This window comes from Pistacia vera, unplaced genomic scaffold (genome assembly GCF_008641045.1).
Source record: "Pistacia vera cultivar Batoury unplaced genomic scaffold, PisVer_v2 Contig351, whole genome shotgun sequence".
NCBI classification, from domain to species: Eukaryota; Viridiplantae; Streptophyta; class Magnoliopsida; order Sapindales; family Anacardiaceae; genus Pistacia; species Pistacia vera.
Genome location: NW_022196170.1, coordinates 1,593,493 through 1,613,840, shown reverse-complemented (window position 1 = coordinate 1,613,840; position 20,348 = coordinate 1,593,493). Strand labels below are relative to the sequence as shown.

General features: G+C 34.8%; 1 pseudogene; it reads left to right on the top strand.

Annotated features, from left to right (window-relative positions):
- Window positions 1–18,276: 18,276 nt before the first annotated feature.
- Window positions 18,277–20,348, top strand: LOC116139533 (annotated as a pseudogene).

The window sequence follows — 20,348 nt, the reverse complement described above, 5'->3', positions numbered from 1 at the left end:
AATGTTTCAAGCTATGGAAGAGGTGTGGGGAGACAGACCCAGATGGAATGTACTCTACGTTGACATTTCCGATGAAGCTCATTACTTGCGTGAAGATGAAATTTCTTGGGGGTGTGTGCCATTTGCATTGTCATTTCCTTATGTATCTCTTCTTTCTCTTTGTTATTGATCTTCTTATTCTGGGAGAGCCATGAAATGTCTATATCTTTAGTTCTAGGGAGCCATTTTGGTCTTTTTTTTCATTGAAACTAACCAATGCAGGTTTTGTAATGAGAATTTAGAAAGCATAGAAAAAGAGAGGCTAAATTTTCTTAACGTTTCTCTTAGCAAACAAACGATAAGTCACTGTAGACTCAGACTACAAATGGGTTTTTTTTTCGTTGATGGATTTGATCATTTTGATTTTACTGGCTTTCATCTGAATACTGCAGTGAATTCTGCATGGCTGCCAGGAAAATATGTATCTACCGAAAAGAAGTCCGTAAAGAGTTATACAGGAGATGGGAATCTATGCCAAGAACCAGCGAGAGAGGATCGGAAAGAGCTTTATTTACATAGGAGCTGTTGAACGTGTGTCTCAAGATGCTGCAGAGGTGTTGCTGACTTGGAAGTGCTGATTAGATTGATGAGGTGTTTCAGTTACTGGTGGAATGAGTCAAGTTTCTGAAGTTGTTAAACTAAGTGGTTGCTAGAATTTAGACATTAAGCTTATTAACTGCTATTAGTGTAATCATGCTTGTTAACTGCTGTTCTTATTATATTCCTGCAGCACTTTTTTAGTATAAATTGCACTTTCATTCAATGAAATTTGTAATTTGTGTTGGAGTTCCATACCAACTAAGCACGCTCAAGTCTATTGGGTTATAAGAGGGAGTAATCCTCCCATTCAATAAGGCCTTATTGGGTGAGAAGTCAGACCCACCTCAAATTCTATCATGGTATCAGAGTCCAGGTTCAGTTGAGGAGTTAGAGTCAGCAACTACCTCCATCAACAGGCATGACCCAACATATGGGCTTGACTATGAGGGGGAGTGTTGGAGTCCCATACCGACTAGGCACGCTTAAGCCTATTGGGTTATAAGAGGGGGTAATCCTCCTATTCAACAAGGTCTTATTGGGTGAGGAGTCAGACCCACCTAGAATTCTATCAATTTGCAGTCTATTTTCTTCCTGTTTTTGCTATCATTATGTTGTTGCTCTTGTGTTAAACAACAACAGTAGCAGATATTTCAAATATTCTAACAAGTGCTTTAGAGCGCCTGCTTTGCGACGGAATATATTTCAAGTCTTCTTTTCGAGACTGCGTTGTGGCATTGTCTGGCCAAGCAGCTATGAGATATTTATGTTGTGATTTGATTTACGTCTAGTATGTTGTCCTTCCGACGCCATGTTTTAGTTTCGCGACGATGGGATAATGCAACGACGTGCTGAAATTTTTTCTCTTGTTGTTGTAACATTATTGCAATGCATTTCGTTGATTCCCCAGCTCTTCCCTTGCGCCGGCAGACAGCTACTGATGTTTCAGAAAGACTGGCAGTTCCAACAAGCGCTTGTGGACATTTGATGTTCTAAAGAAGATATCATTTAGTATAGCCGGAAATGGCCATATCGGCGCACGGCGACCATTTTTTGCCTGTCGTTCATCGTTCTGGTGGCGGCGGCAATTGCCGGTGGCCGGTGGGTGGGGGTGGTGGCTTGGGTGAGCTGTAATTTATTTTGAATTTAAGGGTAATTTTGTCAAAAAAGTTAATTAATTTGGGTAAAATAGTAAAAGTCATATTCATGTAAATAAATTTAAAAATAAAGATATTATTGTCTTAAAATTTTATTAATAAATGATATAATTGTAAAAAAAAAATTACTCTATTAATCTTAGAATATCTAAGAAAATGGTAATAATCATATTACCTCAAATATTACTGATAGTAATTACTATTGGTATCAGAATCTTATATTACTTGACAATTAAACGTGGTAATCAAATAATATAAGATAACATAATTACAGTAATCTCACATTATCCCCAACCCATCGCCCCCAAAGGGTTATGAATGGTTGATCGAACACAATAAAACAAGCTGACACTTGTTGTAGTGATAATCATCTTGGAAGCAATCTCAATTGTATTGGAGTCTAGAATTATTTGACACAAGCAAGTTGAAGATCATCATTGTTTCATTTAGATTATTACAAACTGGTTTTGCCATTAACACATCCAGATCACAAACTCTCAGCCGAATTCAAATTGAAAATTTGTTCTCTCTCAAATCCAGCTCATTGGTAAATTCATTCATTCACAATTAAAGGCCCCAGCAACCTCTATTTTGCTGCTATTTTTTCTCTAGTCCACACTGTAATTTATTTTATATTGTTCACCTTTGATGAAAAGTTTTCTAGATTATGCAGGGCAGTACAGGGGCGGACCCAGCCCTTCGAGGGTAGGCCTACCCTCACATTTAAAAAAAAAAAAAAAAAATTTGTTTATATAGCCTCATAAAAAAATACAATTTATATATATATATATATATATAGGTCTATTTTTGGATTTTAAAAAAATAAGAAATATTATACATATATCCAGACTCATAAAAAACTTGTTATTAATATATATATATCTCACACTTATATCATATTAAAAGTTTAAAACTCTCTCCACTATTTTCTATGCTCATCTGTTTTTTATGATTTTATCTCTAAAATTCTTTATTCTCTCATTTCTCTTTCACTTTCTTTATGTTATTTGTTCTTAAAACTTTTGAAGACTGAAATTGTTGAAGCTTTCACTCATAAATGTGCCATAATTAGCTTTAGTTTATTTTAGGGTTGAATCATGAATATTTTTTTTGAGGTTTTTTATTCTAATTTGATGGAAAAAAGCATGGATCTTGTGAGTTTGTTTTGTGTTTAAGAATGTTCCTGCTTTCCCAAATTAAACCTTAACTGTATTTTACTGAACGTTATTCTTCACTCTTTACCCACTACTTTCTTACATTTTAAATGTTATCGTTTAGCTGCTCAAAATCATTAAAGAAGTTTGAGTTATTATCTATGTTTATACTAAGAAATTTCTTTTTTTTTTATTAATTCATATTAAAAGTCAAGACCACGTTGACTTAATTTAAGTTTTGGTTTAATTCAGTTTAGGTTAGGCTTAATCAAAATTATGAAAATTTATATTATAATCTTTGGAAGCCAAAAAGAAAAAAAAATTAAAAAAAAAATGAGAAATAAGAAATTTGTGTAGAATATTTTTGATGGATTATGTTTGTTATAAACTCTTTCAATTATAATGAATTTAAATAGATCGTTATATTCTCGTGATCTTTCGCTCCCTTTAATTGAAAAGGTTTTTTAACATAAAAATGTTACTGTGTTTCCTCGTTACTATTTGCGCTGCTGCTTTATTTTCAGAAAAGACTAAACTGTAAAGCAAGTCATGGTCAATTGTTTTGCTCCAATAAATTATAAGGAAAATAAGGATTATGCTCAGAATTTTCCCTGTACTTTCCGCATATAGCTCAATCAAAAGCTTACTATGCAGAAGCCAGGGCATCTTCTTTCTGCTGGAAAATTTTCTATAAGCCAACAAAACAAAATAAGAAAACAAACCACGAGATTAAAGATCATTACTTTAAGCTCCACGAAGAAATTTATGAGCTTTTCAGGTGAAAAGCAAACCAAGAGTTTATCTTTCTGTTTGGTTGCTGAGAAAAAACAGTACTTCTTCGAAGAAATTAACGAAACTTTGTATTTATTATAGGAGAAAAATTCTGAAACAAAATCCGGTGTAAACGTACGGTGGCGGTGAAAGGGCGGTTTTGACACGTGGCGACGCGTTATCAGTGGATTTGCGCGACATCAACGCTGATTAGTTGACGACATTACAGTAATTAAAGAAATAAAATAAACAAAAGCAAGTCATGGTCAATTGTTTTTTCTATTATTCTGAGAATTTTTTTGAACTTTCCATACAAATAATACAAAATCAACCAAAAGCACTTTTTTTGATGCAAGAGCTAAGGCATCTTTTTTCTTGCTTCCTTGAACTTTCCATAAATCAAAAGTTTATTATGCAAGAGCATTTTTCTGGAGAGCTGAGAATCCGAGACAGGGGCAGAGAAGGGATTCAGAATATCCAGCTTGTCGAAGGAAACACCTGTAATTTGCAGACAAATCTTACCGACCAGGGTTCCAGGAGGGTACATGTCCATTACTATTTTATTTTTATCTTTCTATGTAGACTTCTTAGTATTTGAGATTTTGCTAATATACAGTCACGTTTAACTGATCATATATATATATATATATATATATATATATGGGTTGGGATCTATTTACGTTAACATTTTTATTTTACAATAATATTTATTGTAGAAGTATTAATTAACGTGTAATGCTATACTTACAATTGAGTTGCATAACTGAGTCATACAAACAGATAAAAAATAAAGGATAAAATAGTTATTTTACATAAATTTTATACAATTTTTGTCCGTTTATATAACTCAGCCGTCAGTTGTAAACAAAACTATTATTGTTAATTATATATGCGGCGCTAACTCCAGTCCAGTTTACCCCTCAAACCTGGTTTTGCAATTGGCCCAGATTGGGCCGGCGTTGGACCAATAGAATAGTAACGAATCGCAGGTTCAATTGGAAACTTCCTCTTTGATTATGGTCGATTCTGATGCCAAACACCCCACTTGACACCACCATCGACATCACCTTCATCTTCACATCAAAACCCCCCATCATCTCGAAGTCCCATTGGCTACCTATCGTTGTAGTTGCCACTGTCTCCTTAGCGGTTTCCTGCCAAGATCATAGGGGTATTTTTGCTGGATTTAAAACCTGTGGGGACTTACATGTAATTTATCAGAGATATTTCTGTTAAGTTTTAAACTTGCTAAATCACCGGGAAAATTAAAACCGGCCCCTCACCAGGTCAACGGGCAATCTAGTTTTCTAAATATTGTATTGTATTAGTCCAATAACATATGAAAAAAAAAAAAAAAATCAATCGACTTCATTAAGTGTACAAAGAATGTTTAAGGAGTTTTACAACAAATATTTTATGTGTAATAATTTTGATCTCTAAATATATAGGGTTGTGAATGGTTAATCGAACACAAAAAAAGAAGCGTTGAATCTTGATCACCCTCTTGGAAATTGATAGATCAAAGCAAGTCAGGGTCAATTGATTTATTTAATTATGCTGGCAACTTTCCATAATCAATTAAAAGCTTATTATGCAAGCTTGAGCATCTTTCTTCTAGCTTACTTCCGCACACCATTTTCTTTTTCTCACCGTTTGTTTGGAGAGTTGACGGTGTGTTTGACTGAATATCCACTCATCTTACTTCAAGCTTCTTATACTTTCCAGGTATAGTATTGGTTGGCGTGAGAATATAGTGGATATTGAAGTCATTGATTAGGAACCCAACCGGGGAGTCTTTTCACTTACATACTTTGCATTGTGTAATTATTATTCTTTTTTTAATGATTATTGAATTAATTTTATATGCCTAAATGTGACAGTAAATTAATTTAAATTGTTCTGAGATATGTTTCCCCTGTCTGTGATTGAAGCACAGTAGATATGGATTCATATAAATATGTACAATTTTTTCTTTTGTTAATCTTAATGGGTGCAAGAAACTGTAATAGAATTTAAGGCGGAGCTATTTGGATAAAAATCTTGAAGAGAATGAGTCTGGGGAAACGGGACTCCTATATGGAAGGGCAAAAGACCAGAATCTAAGGTTTCGGTCGAGAACCAAACAGGTCATTGATCATGAAGATGCTGAATAGGTACATTAGTCAACATAATGTAGACGTAAAAATTTACCTGTACGAAAGGGGGGTCTGATCCCCTGAGGTTGAGGCCACCAGCGATCTGCTGTACCTACACACGTAGAGAAACACACGCGTGAAGCGAACGGGAAACACCGGGGTGGTGTTTGCCGTAGGCATTCCGACGCTTAAGTCAGCAAGGCTGAAAGACTAATATAGTGAGAGTTAGGGAATAGAGAGGTTACCGGAAGTCTAGTCGGAGACTGTGACTACGACGGTGATGTAAAGCTCTCAAGTAAGAGCTTCGGGTGTGAAGGTGTAATGTAGTGTCTTTTGTGAGAGGGCTGGCCTCTACTTATATAGTGACTGTCTGGTCTCCCAATCCTGGTAGGAGTAGAAGTCCTAATGTGACTCTGATGCAAACCCTAGAAGAATTAGGGCCGTGGTAAGCTGTCTTTCCAGTGTCCGGATAGAAAAATGATTCTGATCAGGAAAGTAACTTCGAGTAGGAAAGTGATCAGGAACAGGAAAGTGACTTCGAATAGGAGATCGAACAGGAACAGGTAAGTGATCAATGGGGGCCGTGGGCTTTGAACTCGCCTATTGGCCCAGGAGGTGAGCTGGAACTGGGAGGCCCGTGCCCAGATGGTTTGGGTCGGCCGTATCTCGTATCAAATAGGACTAATCTGGCTTGAGCCTCTTTAGGACTGGGCCTGGTCTTTTCTTCATTAGTGGTCCTGTTTTCCTATTTGGGCCAAGGACGATTTTTGGCCCTAACACATAAAATGACAAAATATGATATAATCAACGCTAATAATCTGATAAAATAAATTCTGTCGTTTTAAATTAAATAGTACTGGTGAATGGCAATTCGAATTTAGAAAATGGTGGACTTCAGCATCTGAATATTCAATTACTGTAATAAAAGCTTACCTTTACTCTTGTATTTTACCCTGCAGGGGAAGTTGCAGAGTGCAGTTCCATTAGGTGATGAGCCACTACTAAAAGAATAGACAATTTGCTTCTTTGACAGTTTTCTATATAAAATTATGTTTGTTACATCATAAGGCTATTTATTTCTACTCGTGAAATGTTTGCAGATTTATCTGTGTCTGAAGATGTGTCAGTATGGTCTACACCGTGGCGTGTTGTTAAAGGCCATCTTGTACACAAAGTGGATTATCATAAGCCTAGTGGTTCAGATGGCTTGGGTGGGTTGTAATTTTTTTTGAATTCAAGGGTAATTTTGTCAAAAAAGTTAATTAATATGGGTGAAATTGTAAAAGTCATATTCATGTAAATAAATTTAAAAGTAAGGGCATTATTGTCCTAAATTTTATTAATAAGGGATAGAATTGTAAAACAAAAAAAAAAAAATTACCCTGATAATCTTAGAATACCTAAAAAAATAAAGGTAATAAACTTATCTCCAACATAATTAACAGTAATTATTATTAGTATTTTAAGATTATCAGAATCTTATATTATTTTACAACCAAACGTGGTAATCAAGTAATATAAGATGACATAATTTCAGTAATCTTACGTTACCCTCAACTAAATGCCTCCAAAAGGTTATGAATGGCTAATCGAACACAATAAAACAAGCGACACTTGCTGTATTGATAATCATCTTGGAAGCAATCTCAATTGTATTGGATTCTGGAATTATTTGACACAATCCAGTTGAAGATCATCATTGTTTAATTTAGATTATCACAAATTGGTTTTGCTATTAACACATCCAGATCACAAACTCAGAGCCGAATTCAAGTGAAAAATTTGTTCTCTCTCAAATCCAGCTCATTGGTACATTCATTCGTTCATTCACACTTACAGGCCCCAGCAACCTCTATTTTACAGCTATTTTTTCTCTAGTCCACACTATAATATATTTTATATTGTTCACCTTTGATGAAAAGTTTTCTAGATTTTACATGGCAACACGTAAAAATGCATACTTCCGAGAACGTTTTTCAAAGATTGCTGCTATGAGACTATCAATATGTTCATCACTTTGTAAGTTATGGCTTGTTTAACTGTTTGTGACAGCTAAAGATATAACAAATGAAAATCGATCTTATATCATTATTATCTTTTGTTTTACAAATGTTGTCTGTTTATAGGTTTAGGACGTGACTTTTTGGGCTGCTGCTTTATTTCCAGGAAAGATTAAACTGTAAAGCAAGTCATGGTCAATTATTTTGCTCCAATAAATTATAAGGAAAATAAGGATTATGCTCAGAATTTTTCTTGTACTTTCCACGAATAGCTCAATCAAAAGCTTTTACTATGCAGGAGCTAGGGCATCTTCTTTCTTGCTTATTTGCGATCATTATTTTCCTTTTCTCACCATTTTTCTGAAAAGCTGACGGAGTCTTTTCACTAAGAATCTGATGCATGGGCGGAGTAGGGATTCAGAATATCAAGCATGTCGGAGAAAACAGCTGCAATTTCCAGCCAAGTTTAATCTATAAGGTAGCACACGTATTACCTTTTAATTTTTTTTTTCTTTTTACGTAGACTTCTTAATATTTGAGATTTTGCTAATATACAGCCACATTACATTCAAATGATCATAACTATTTTTTTTTTTTTTTTACAATTTTATATATAGGTTGGGATCTATGTACGATAGCATTTTTATTTTACACTAATATTTATTGTAAAAGTATTAATTATGTATGCAGATTGTTTAGATCAAGGTCAATAACTTAAAAAAATATTGTCTTTTTATAAGTTAAGTTTCAAATTTTAAATCTTTAGTTCTTATATCATGTTAAGTTATCATCTTAGTACATTCTACTAAATATGGTATATTTGTATTAATCAATAACTCAATTGGTTTTGTTTGTTCTGAGTCTGTGCGCTCTGATTGGACGCTTGTGCCCGTTTCTCTTTTTTGTTTGGTTTGAGCTTGCGAGCTCCGTTAGGGCACCTGAGCCCATCTCCCTCCTTTAGTTGGAGCATGCATGCTTCATTTTGGACACCCATTCCCATCCTTTTGTCAATAAGATGAGCACACATGTTTTAATCTTCTTTTGACCTCTTTTGAAGGTATGTCTCTAGTTTTATATATAGTTTTTTTTTTCTTCGATGAAATCTACCTTTTCCCCAAAAAAAAAAAAAGTATATTTCTTCTAGCTCACTTCCACACATCATTTTCTTTTTCTCACCATTTTTGTGGAGAGTTGACGGCGTCTTTGAATGAATATCCACTCATCTTTCTTCTAGCTTCTTATACTTTCCGGCTATAGCATTCGTTGGCGTGAAAATATGGTGGATATTAAAGTTGATTGGAGTATGTAAAGAACAAAAGAACACTTGCTGCAGCTTTTATGAGGGATAAAAAACGAAAATGGCAAATCAAAATCATAAACAGGCCCAAAACACAACTCTTCCCTCCACTTTGCTTCCCCCAGTCCATTAACATCACCTTTGTTATGCCTAAAAAGTTAGGGCTGATGTGGACTGTCGTCAGCAAGAGCCAATCAGGATTCAAGAAAGATTTTGTGTCGTTCAGACACTGTCACGTCGCGTAGTGATGAGAGAAGTATGATTTTTGTCAGCTCAGCAGATGAATGTCAGGCTTGCGATTGGCCAGGAGTTATTCATCTGCCCAAGCCCTATACAATTTGAGGATATTTCTTGTGCAAATAACCAATAGGATGTAAAGAAGAACTTGCATAACACCTACCTACTTGTAGACTCGTAATCATTACTTTGAACTCTCCCACTATAAATAGAGGACACCGTTCTTATTTACGGGATTGGCTGATCTTAGTTTAAAAATAGCTTACACATATTCTCTCTAGATTGTAACTCAGCTCGCCACACGTGACCTGACTGTACTCATCTATTAATACAATAGTAGTGGACATAAGATTCGCTTTTGAGCATCCGAACCCCTTTAAAAATCGCTTCCCATTTATTCTCTCGTTTTATATTTTCCTATCACGTGTAATTTCTAAGTCTTTTTAGCACTTTGCACGTGTGAGTCGTTGGTATTAAAATCAAGTATCAACAACCTTCATCACCACTCTCTCGGTCTTTGGTGATGGAAGGCCTATGACGTTGCCAAAACGACACCGTTCATCTTGACCGTAACCCACCATCTTCTTCTTCCACCACCCTTCCCACTAACTTATCAATCAAAAAATCTACAGAGACCAAATTCCAACGCCTCATATATGAACACCCTTTCATCATCCTTAGTCGATCTTCCTACTGCATCATATTTGTCTTGGAGGTAATGTCATATTTACAGTATCTATTAACTGGAGACTTCCCCTCGTATTTTTTTTCTTTTTCTTGGGATCTTGTCATTGGTTGGCATTATTATGAAATCATTATTAACCGACATAGTTATCTTCTGTAGATGTTCTTCTCTTTTGTTTAGTTGATTATGTTGATGTGTGATTTTGACATAATGAAATACACATATGCAAATTGCTATAGATTTACAGGTGAGATGATTATGGTGAAGTGATGATATGTGCTTGAAGAAACATAAATAAAAAAGTTGACAAGAGAAATTTTTAAAGTGGTTCAGATGCTATGAGCAAGATCTACGTCCATTGTGGTTGTATTAATGGCTTTCTCTTTGATCGTTACTGAAACATACAAAGAGAGTGATCACTCGAGATTACAAGAACAAAGTATTCTAAAAGAATGACAAGCCATTCTCTTTCTAATAATGTTTCTTTTCTATTTTTTCTGTAAATCAGTGTCGTTGCGTATTTATACTCTTTTCAACTCAATGTAAAAAGTGCTTTTACAAGTTGTCCCGATTTAGTGAATATCTTCCATCATCTTAATTCTTTCATCTCTATCCTCAAATTTAATGAAGTTGATGTAGTTGTCTACGCAAAATATCCCCCTGCGTCAGTTTAAGGTTCAACAGTTAATCTGGTTTTGTCTTTTAAGTGTTTGTTGAGTCCTGGTTGGTAGAGATGTCTGCTGAATTCTGATTGGAGGAGATGATGTCAGCATATTATTTAGGCATAGAGATTGTTAAATGCTCACACTTTCATTTGGTATTTAAGAACGAGAGGTTAAATTTTGTTGCATCGGTTTTTCCCACTAGTCTACTGTATCATATATTACTGTATCCCAGGATTATCATAAGCCTGGTGATCCCCTTGACCTGCGTGTGCAAATTGATGAGGACCATCATGAAAGTTTTGAGAGTGATTTCCGCATATCACCTGATGACCTTGCCTCCCGTGTGTTAGAAACGGATCGTCAAATTCTCCCGCATGATCAATCACCAGATTTCCAGGTATATGAATTCATTCTCATGCAAACTTTCTTTCATGACTAGAGCACAGTCAGTGTAGGGCTTCAACTATAATAAATGACTTGCCTGGAGAGTCCTTTTCATGATAAATTTTCAAATAATTTATGAGAAAACATTTACTATTATATATGTATAGTTAAAAATTTACTGTTATTAAAGCATTCGATTTGGGATATCAAAACGAGGAGCTTACTTATTCTTCTTTTGTCTTTACCTTGCAGGGGGAGGATGAAGATAAGGTTTGTTGTTTGAGTACTTAAACTAGAAAGTGACATTTAGAATGTTTAAGAAGTTTAAATTTTTGGACCTTTCTGTTTCTTATGCTTCTTTTGTCCTTTATTAGGAGGGTAACAAGTGCTCACTTATGCTATATCTCTACCATATATATAAGGAATTGGCACTTGAAATATTATCTCTTATTTTGGAGGCAATATCATTTGTATTGGATTTCATTGGGAAAGGAAAGATAGGTTACATTGTGGCTGCACTTGTCTTGGCACTGTTGGTCTTTATCCCAACGTTATTGGTTTATTTGAAGGGAAGATCCACCAGATTACCAGATGAGAAACCAATTGCGAACGTGGAGCTTTTAATTTCTGGGACTCAATCATTTACAACACTAGTTACCTTATTTTATTACCAAAGGGTGTGGATGACAACATTGACAAGTATTATGTATCATTAGTGCCGCTTGTTTTTACTGGTTTTCGTGTTTTCTTTGCCTTCAAAAAGAAGCATGAAAATGGTATTCATAATGCGGCTGAGCGACCAGATGGAAATCAAGTCAACCAGCATGATGGATCACGAAATATTATGGTACGGAGCTTGATTGACTTGGGTTGTTTCCTCTCCATTTTAATGAGAGTCCTACGTACTTTGCTAGAACAAGGAAAAAATAGACATGTGCACAACCATAATTACCTGGTTTTGAAGTTAATATGAATTATTGTCGTAATATTGTAAGATGAACACAAATGATGTGGTACGTCGAGTCCACCTAAGTAGGGTTTGTTAGATGTCAAAATTTTCTCAGCCCCCTGTACTAAGTATTTTTTTACTAAATTATGAAATAGAGAGAATTTTATTGAATGAGAGCAAAGTAGGATATGTGCTAGAGGCATCACTCTTGTTGAAAATTATTACATGAACAAAGACTTTTACTTAGTCTCTAAGGGTAAATATCGTCTTCCAGGTACACATGAGAGTGACAGGGAAGCATTTGAACATGGTGATTGATTTGAGAATGGTTACCTGCTATGAACAACTTTTTAGGAAACTGAGGGATGAAATGTTTCAAGCTATGGAAGAGCTGTGGGGAGACAGACCCAGATGGAATGTACTCTACCTTGACATTTCCGATGAAGCTCATTACTTGCGTGAAGATGAAATTTCTTGGGGGTGAGTGCCATTTGCATTGTCATTTATTTATGTATCTCTTCTTTCTCTTTGTTATTGATCTTCTTATTCTGGGAGAGCCATGAAATGTCTATAGCTTTAGTTCTAGGGAGCCATTTTGGTCTTTTTTTTTTTTTGTTATTTTTTTTTTTTTTTTTTTTTTTTTGATTTTTTATATTTTATATAAATAGAGTTTTTATTTTTTTTTTTTTTTTTTTTTTTTATATATTTTATTTTTCTTTTTATTTTGATTTTTTATTTGTTTTTTTTTTTTTTTTTTTTTTTTTTTTTTTTTTTTTTTTTTAGCTTTCATTTGAATATTGCAGTTAATTCTGCATGGCTGCCAGGAAAATATGCATCTCCCGAAAAGAAGTCCGTAAAGAGTTATACAGGAGATGCGACTCTATGCCAAGAACCAGCGAGAAAGGATCGGAAAGAGCCTTATTTACATAGTAGCAGATATTGCAAATCTTCTATATGGTTAACACCAGGTATTTTACACAAGCTTTGGATTTGATTAATTTTATATTCAGTCGTTTGTTGATAGCCTTGTTTAGTTTGTATGGCTTCGAGTTTGAGGTCTTAACATCTTATTTGTCAACGGCCAAGGGGCTCTACTCCAAGTACGAGCCAAAAGCCGAGAAATGCGCTGTGTTAGCTTGGCGCAAACTCAACCAGCTCGCACTCTTCCCTCAAGTGGCCCAAGTTTTCGTGCCAACTGCCGCCTTTTGCTCCGAGAAGTACAACCAAACGGTGCTTACCACAGCAGAGAAGGGATACAGAGTGTCCTCTTATTTGCCGTTGGTCCGTACCAAGAGGATTGCTAAGTTATTTAGCAATGAGATAGCTGAATCACAACCTCTGGTTTCTGCTGGATATGAAACTGATGTTTCTGTGCAGTGGCCATTTTTTTTTTTTAAGTGTTGATGGTTTGTTCTTATTGTGTGTGTCCCCCATCAAAAGTAAACGAGTTTACAGAAAGAAAAAGGTAAGGATGTAAACTGGGAGGCAAGGGAATTAGGGTTATTCCTTTCTCATCTCTCTAAGGTGAAACGAGAAGCCCATAAAGAAGAAGAACAGGTTTCCTCTAATCTTTATCTTCCCTTCATATAAAAATTCTCAACATGCCCTATCCAAATCTCTGTAATCTTATTAGATAAGAACAATGTAATGTAACATTATTTATACACGATGATTCTCAAGTACATATAACAGTATATATACAAGATTATTCTTAAGTACAAATAGTGTGATATTTCAGCTTAAGAGATGATTTATATCGTTTAAACATGATCAGTTTAATTCATTCTAAACTTTGAAATGATATTTTTATTTAATTTTCTCAGAAAAAATAGTACTTATTCGAAGAAATTATAGATGTTGGTGGGTTTCTGGAGATTAACAAAACTTTGTATTTATTATAGGAGAAAATTACTAAAACAGAATCGGGTGTAAAGATACGGTGGCGGTGAAAGGGCCGTTTCGACACATGACGACGCGGTATCTGTGGGGTTTTCGCCTCGGCAACGCTGATTGGTTGACGACTTAGACGACGACTTACTCGTAGAGTCAATATTTAGCTTCGAACTTTCTCTGAACTTTCCATATTTATAGAAGAACTTTCTTTGAACTTTCCCTATTTAGCTTTATTTAAATCAATCAAATCTTCTTTCTTGCTTACTTCCCAATCATTGTTTTCCTTTTCTCACCATTTTTTTCTGCAGAACTGAGAATCCGAGGCATGAGCGGATCAGAGATTCACAAAATCCAGCTTTTCGGAGGAAACAGCTGTATTAATAACAGTATGCAGCCAATTTTTACCGACCAGGGATTGAGAACGGTAAATGTCCTTTACTCTTTTTTTTTTATCTTTTTATGTACACTTTAATATTTGAGATTTTGCTAATATATCTTTATTTCCGAAGGGTTATGTACATAGATCACATTCAAATGATCGTAACTATGATTTTTTTTTTTTTAATTTTACACTAATATTTACAATTGGCCCTATGCCAAACACCCCATTTGACACCACCATCGACATCACCTTCATCTCCACATCAAAACCTATGTCATCCTGCAGTCCAATTGACCATCGATCGTTGTCACTACTATTGACTCTTTCGTGGTTTCTTGCCCAAATTGAAAGTATGTTTTTGCTAGATTTTAAACTTATAAAAACTTGTGTGTAATTTATTAAGGTCCGATCTGGTTTTTTAGAACATTGTATCATATTAGTTCATTAAGTGTACTCAGAATGTTTATGGAATTTTACGACAAATATTTTATGTGTAATTAATTTTGGTCTCTAAATATAGAAGGTTGAAAATGGTTTAATCTAACACAATAAAACAAGCACACTTACTCTCTTGATCATCTTTTTGGAAATTGATAGATTAAAGCAAGTCAGGGTCAATTGATTTATTGAATTTTGCTGGGAACTTTTCCTAATTTATTTCAATCAATTAAAATACTCAATTTAAAAAATTAAAATAAAAAAGTCTTTATATTTTGACCCTACTAGAATTTATATTAAACCCACTCAAACTTTGAAAAAAAAATTAAAAAACTTTATATTTTATAATATTTATAATTTTGATTTTACTTAAATTTATACTTACCGTCACAAAATTTTATGGTAAAATTATAAATTTAAATGTTTTAAACCCACTCGTTAAAAATCTTGACGGCGTTATCGTCCTTCCGCTCATCATTTCCTTTTGTGGAGAGTTGACGGAGTCTTTGACCGAATATCCACTCACCTTTCTTCTAGCTTCTTATACTTTTTGGGTGTTGTATTGGCGGGCGTGAGAAGTAGTAGATATCAAAGTCAGTGATTATATGAAACCAACCTGGGGTGTCACCCGGCTAAGGGTTGATTGCGAGAAAATCCGACTGTTCTTTAACCTGATTAAGGAGTCAATTTTGGAATGGATCGGTTCAATCGGTTAGATCGATCTGACCGAGATGCAACAAACAAGTCTCTAAATATAAGTTTAAAAACCCACATATATATTTCTAAAATTTATACATGAATCTTTGTATATTTAAACTAACTTACAATTTTTATTATTAATTATTTTTTTCTCTCTCCCCATCACTTTCATTTTTTTCATTTTTTCTCTTTCTCCCCGCCACTTTCTTCTTTCTTCTATGTCTTTCCCTTTTTTCCAATATCTCTTTTCTCTTTCTTCTTCCTTCCTCTTACTCTTCGTCTCCTCTTTTCTTTGTTCTAATCTTCTTCGTCTCCTCCTTTTTCTTCTAATCTTCTTCCTTCCTCTATTCTTCTACGTCTCCTCTTCTCTTTCTTCTTCTTTCCCCTCCCCTTATTTCTCCTTCTTCTTTATATGGTAAATTTTAGAGTAAGTAAAGAAGAATAGAAGATGAAAATGGAAGATACAATTTGGTCTTTGGAGATGAAAATGGCAATGTTCAAAAAACCAGATAGGACTATGACCCATTCAAGGGTCTAGTTTCCGGTTTGATGGTTGGATTGTATTTTGTAAAATTATTTTTACTCCCTAAATGTTTGAAATTCATCAAAAACACTCTTCTAATACTCCCTTAAGGTTTGAAATATATCCAAAACACCCCTATCGCGTGAAAAGACTGGTAATGGTGGTGGTAGCGACTATTGACGACCAATCGAAGTTTGAAATCATGGGGCTTTTGATGTATAGGTGCCGACGAATCTGATGGTGATGCTAGGGAGTTCCATCGATGTCGGAACTGCTGGAATCAAGCAAGAAGTCTAGCAGTCGCGTGTACTTTAGGTGGACGGTGAGCAACGAAGGCTGGACGATGGCCACTGAAAATGGTTGGGCTTTGTCATGGAGATGCTGTCAAGTCTAATGGTGGTATTTTCTCCCTCAAATGATGCCGGAATCCGGTGGGATTGAGTTGCGATTGGACCGCGATTCAATATTATTCCGGCGGTCCAACTGCAGCTCAATCTGGTTTGATTGAAAATAGCGGTTTTCAGAGGATATGCCGCCGACTACTGGTCGAACTGGTCCGACTGCCGGTCTGGTCTAATTTTCAGAACATTGGAAAATGGTATTGAAATGGAATGAAGAATGCTTGCTGGCTCAATAAAATAGAGAATAAAACGGTGTTGCAAATCTGGTTTAGGAATTAGGGATAAGATTAACCCCCAAACAGTGAACCATTTTAAGCTCTAAACCGGTTAGACCAACGGTTTTTACTATTCTGCTAGTCTATTACCAATCCAAATCGGGTTTATGTTATTTTTGGTTTTTATGTTAACTCGGATTGGAGTTAAGGCTGGGTCTCGGTCTAATCGGTTGAACCGGCAGGTCCAGTCTGGGTTTTAAAACAGAAGTTGCGAGCTGATTGGTTAACTCGGTTAAATATAGGGTTTTATAATGATAAATAACTTTAAAATTTAGCAAACACACTCCTGATAAGATATCCATTGGTAAGTTTGAATTCTATCAAACACACCCTTGCAACAGTTAGGTTGTTGGTTTTTTCGGCCAAATTTTGACTGATTCTAGTGTAAAAAATTCAATCCAACACCACCACTTGAACCACCATCCTCTATTCTGCAAAACCCCTATAACCCTGACACTTGGTAACCCCCTATTGGCCAGCTGTGACTTATATATACCGTCGCAATCGGGTTGATTTTTCGACGTAAAAAATATAATCAAACACCACCCTTTGAACCACCAACCTCCACTTTATGAAACCTTTCTAACCCTAACACTCAATAACCTTTCATTTGTCGACGGTCAAATTAGAGATTATGTAAACAATTAAGACTATCTCCAACCCATTACACCAAATTGGTGTGATTTTTTATGCAAAACATTAATGCATCTCCAATCCATTGCACAAAATATTACATCAAAAAGAATATTCTTTAAAATATTCTCTTTCTTTTTATTTTATTGTAATGATTAACAATTAATCTATTTCACTCGTTATTCTTGTATATATTAATTAAATATTGAGAATGATATATTTATTAAATAATAATTACTTTAAAAATTATACTAATTTAATAAAATTAAACATTTATTTAATTAAATAAATACTTTATTTAATATAGAAAAACATTACATCTAATATAAAATGATACCAAAAAAAAAAAAAAAACAACAACAACTCTAGTTTTTTCCAATATTTTGATGATCTTACAAGATCTAGAACTAATCTATCGGAATACTAATTTGTTATTTTAGTTTATATTGTATTTTATTTTAATTTTAGTGTTTTTAAATTAGTATTAATTTTTATTTTAAGTTATTGTAGTTAATATTTATATTGAATAAAGTTTTATTTTTAATTTTTTATTATTTTTTGAATAATAATCAAATTAACTTAAATCTAAATAACGAAATTTAAATAATTAAAAAAAAATTACTGTATAAATAGTGCCACGCTAATTTGAGGCGGATAAATAATACTGCACTGGTGTGTAGTGTTCATCTCCACCAAATTGGTGCTGAAATGGCACTTCAATAGAGCAGCAATTTCACGCTATTTTGGTGTTTTTCACACCAAAATAGCGTGGGTCGGGACTCGGAGATGCCTTTAAGGCGGTAACCTAGTCTCAGTCGAACCGGTTAAACCGACCGGTCCGGTCCGGTATTACTGATTAAAGTTGCTTTGGGAACGGCAAAAGAATAAAAGAATACTTGCTGCAGCTTTTTCGAGGGATAAAAAAACGAAATGGCAAATCAAAATCGTAAACAGGCCCAAAACACTAACTCTTCCCTCCACTTTGTTCCCCCCAGTCCGTCGACATCACCACTCTCGCAGCGATGGAAGGCCTACGACGTTACCAAAACGACACCATTCATCTTGACCGTAACCCACCTGCTTCTTCTTCCACCATCCCTCCCACTAATTTATCGATCGAAGAATCCATAGATCAAAATCCAACGCCTCATATCTGAACACCCTGTCATCATCTTCAGTCAATCTTCCTGCTGCATGTGCCACGTCACGAGAAAACTACTCCTCACCATCGGATTTCACCCCCCCGTCATCGAACTCGGTGGACATGAGATCTCTGCTCTTCCTCCCACCTCCTCTCATGATAAAGATGACTCTCTTCGTAATCCTGCAGCGCCTGCCGTTTTCATTGGCGGCACCTGCGTTGGTGGCCTTGAATCTCTCTTTGCCCTCCATCTCAGTGGCCACCTCGTGCCTGAGCTCGTTGAAGTTGGCGCTCTTTGGGTTTAATGATTATCTTTGTTTTTGGGTTTAATGGTCAAATACTGAAAAGAAGTTGAAGTTGTAGAAGAAATCTAAAAGTGATGTGGTTTGAGAATTTTAGGTTGTAGAGTAAGCAGTTGTCGGTGTTGTTTTTATGGGTTTTTTGCATCTCATTATTTTTTATGTTGGAGAAAAGTATCATAAATTATAGCTTGTTTTCTTTGAGCTTGACTCATTCGACAATATATATAGGTAGAACGCATTTGGTGTCATTTTTGTATGTTGGTGCAGGAATACACATTCTAAAACAGCTTAAATCTTAACTAGAGTTTTTAGTTTATAATTTAGGTCCGCACTTCCAAATTTTTATATGTTGTTCTTTTCAGATACATGTTTTGTATTGTGTAATTATTATTCTTTTTTAATTATTATTGAATTAATTTTAGATGCCTAAATGTGACATGTTTGACTGTAAATTAATTTAAATTGTTCCTGCTGCTGAGAGTGGATTCATCTAAATGTGATTGAAGCACAGTAGATATGGGTTCATATAAACATGTACAGTTTTTTCTTTTGTTAATCTTAATGGGTGCAAGAAACTGTAATAGGATTTTAGCTATTTGGATAAAAATCTTGAAGACAATGCGTCTGGGGAAACGGGAGTCCTATATGGAAGGGCAAGAAACTGGAATCTATGGTTTCGGTCGAGATCCAAACAGGTCATTGATCATGAAGATGCTGAACAGGTACATCATTCAACCTAAAATGACAAAATATGCTATAATCAATGCTGATAATATGATAAAATAAATTCTATGTTGTGCATTTACAGTTCATTATTAACTTCAAGTACATGTTGGTTTTTGAATTAATCCGTGAATTTTTGTTTTATTTTCAGCGCGCTCTATCTAGAGAGTTTTAAAGGTGAAAAATTTATAGTTGTGGGAAAGTGGATTAGTAACCTTTTTAGTGAATTTATGACCTATGAGTACTTTAGTAATAGCATTTTCTGATTTTAAAAAATTTTGACTCTGTTTACTACTGCTTAATTAGTAATGTTTAAGATAACATTTTGCAGTCTTTAATGGAAGAAATTTTGACCAAAATTTTGTCGTTTAACTTAAATAGTTCTAGTGAATGGCGATTCAAATTTAGAAAATGGTGGACTTCAGCATCTGATAATTTTCAATTACTGTAATTAAAGCTTACCTGTACTCTTGTCTTTTACCCTGCAGGGGAAGTTGCAGAGTGCAGTTCCATTAGGTGATGAGCCACTACTAAAAGAGCAGACAATTTGCTTCTTTGACAGTTTTCTACATAAACTTATGTTTTTTACATCACAAGGATATTCATTTCTACTCGTGAAATGTTCGCAGATTTATCTGTGTCTGAAGATGTGTCAATATGGTCTAAACTGTGGCGTGTTGTTAAAGGCTATCATGTAAAGAAACTAGAACTTTTATCTTCTCTTCCTCTTTAATTTACTACACTTACAAAATTGGGATGCAAAGTTTTACACCGTTTATTATCCATTAAAAAATTAAAAATCTTTTTATTTCAATTATTTGAGGTTGTGTATCTTATATATGTGCTTTATTGTCTAAATAACAGGGGTTTTGTTTAGGTGGTCAACACCAACGTTCGTTTGCCATAACATTTTTTGTCTTGGAGGCAA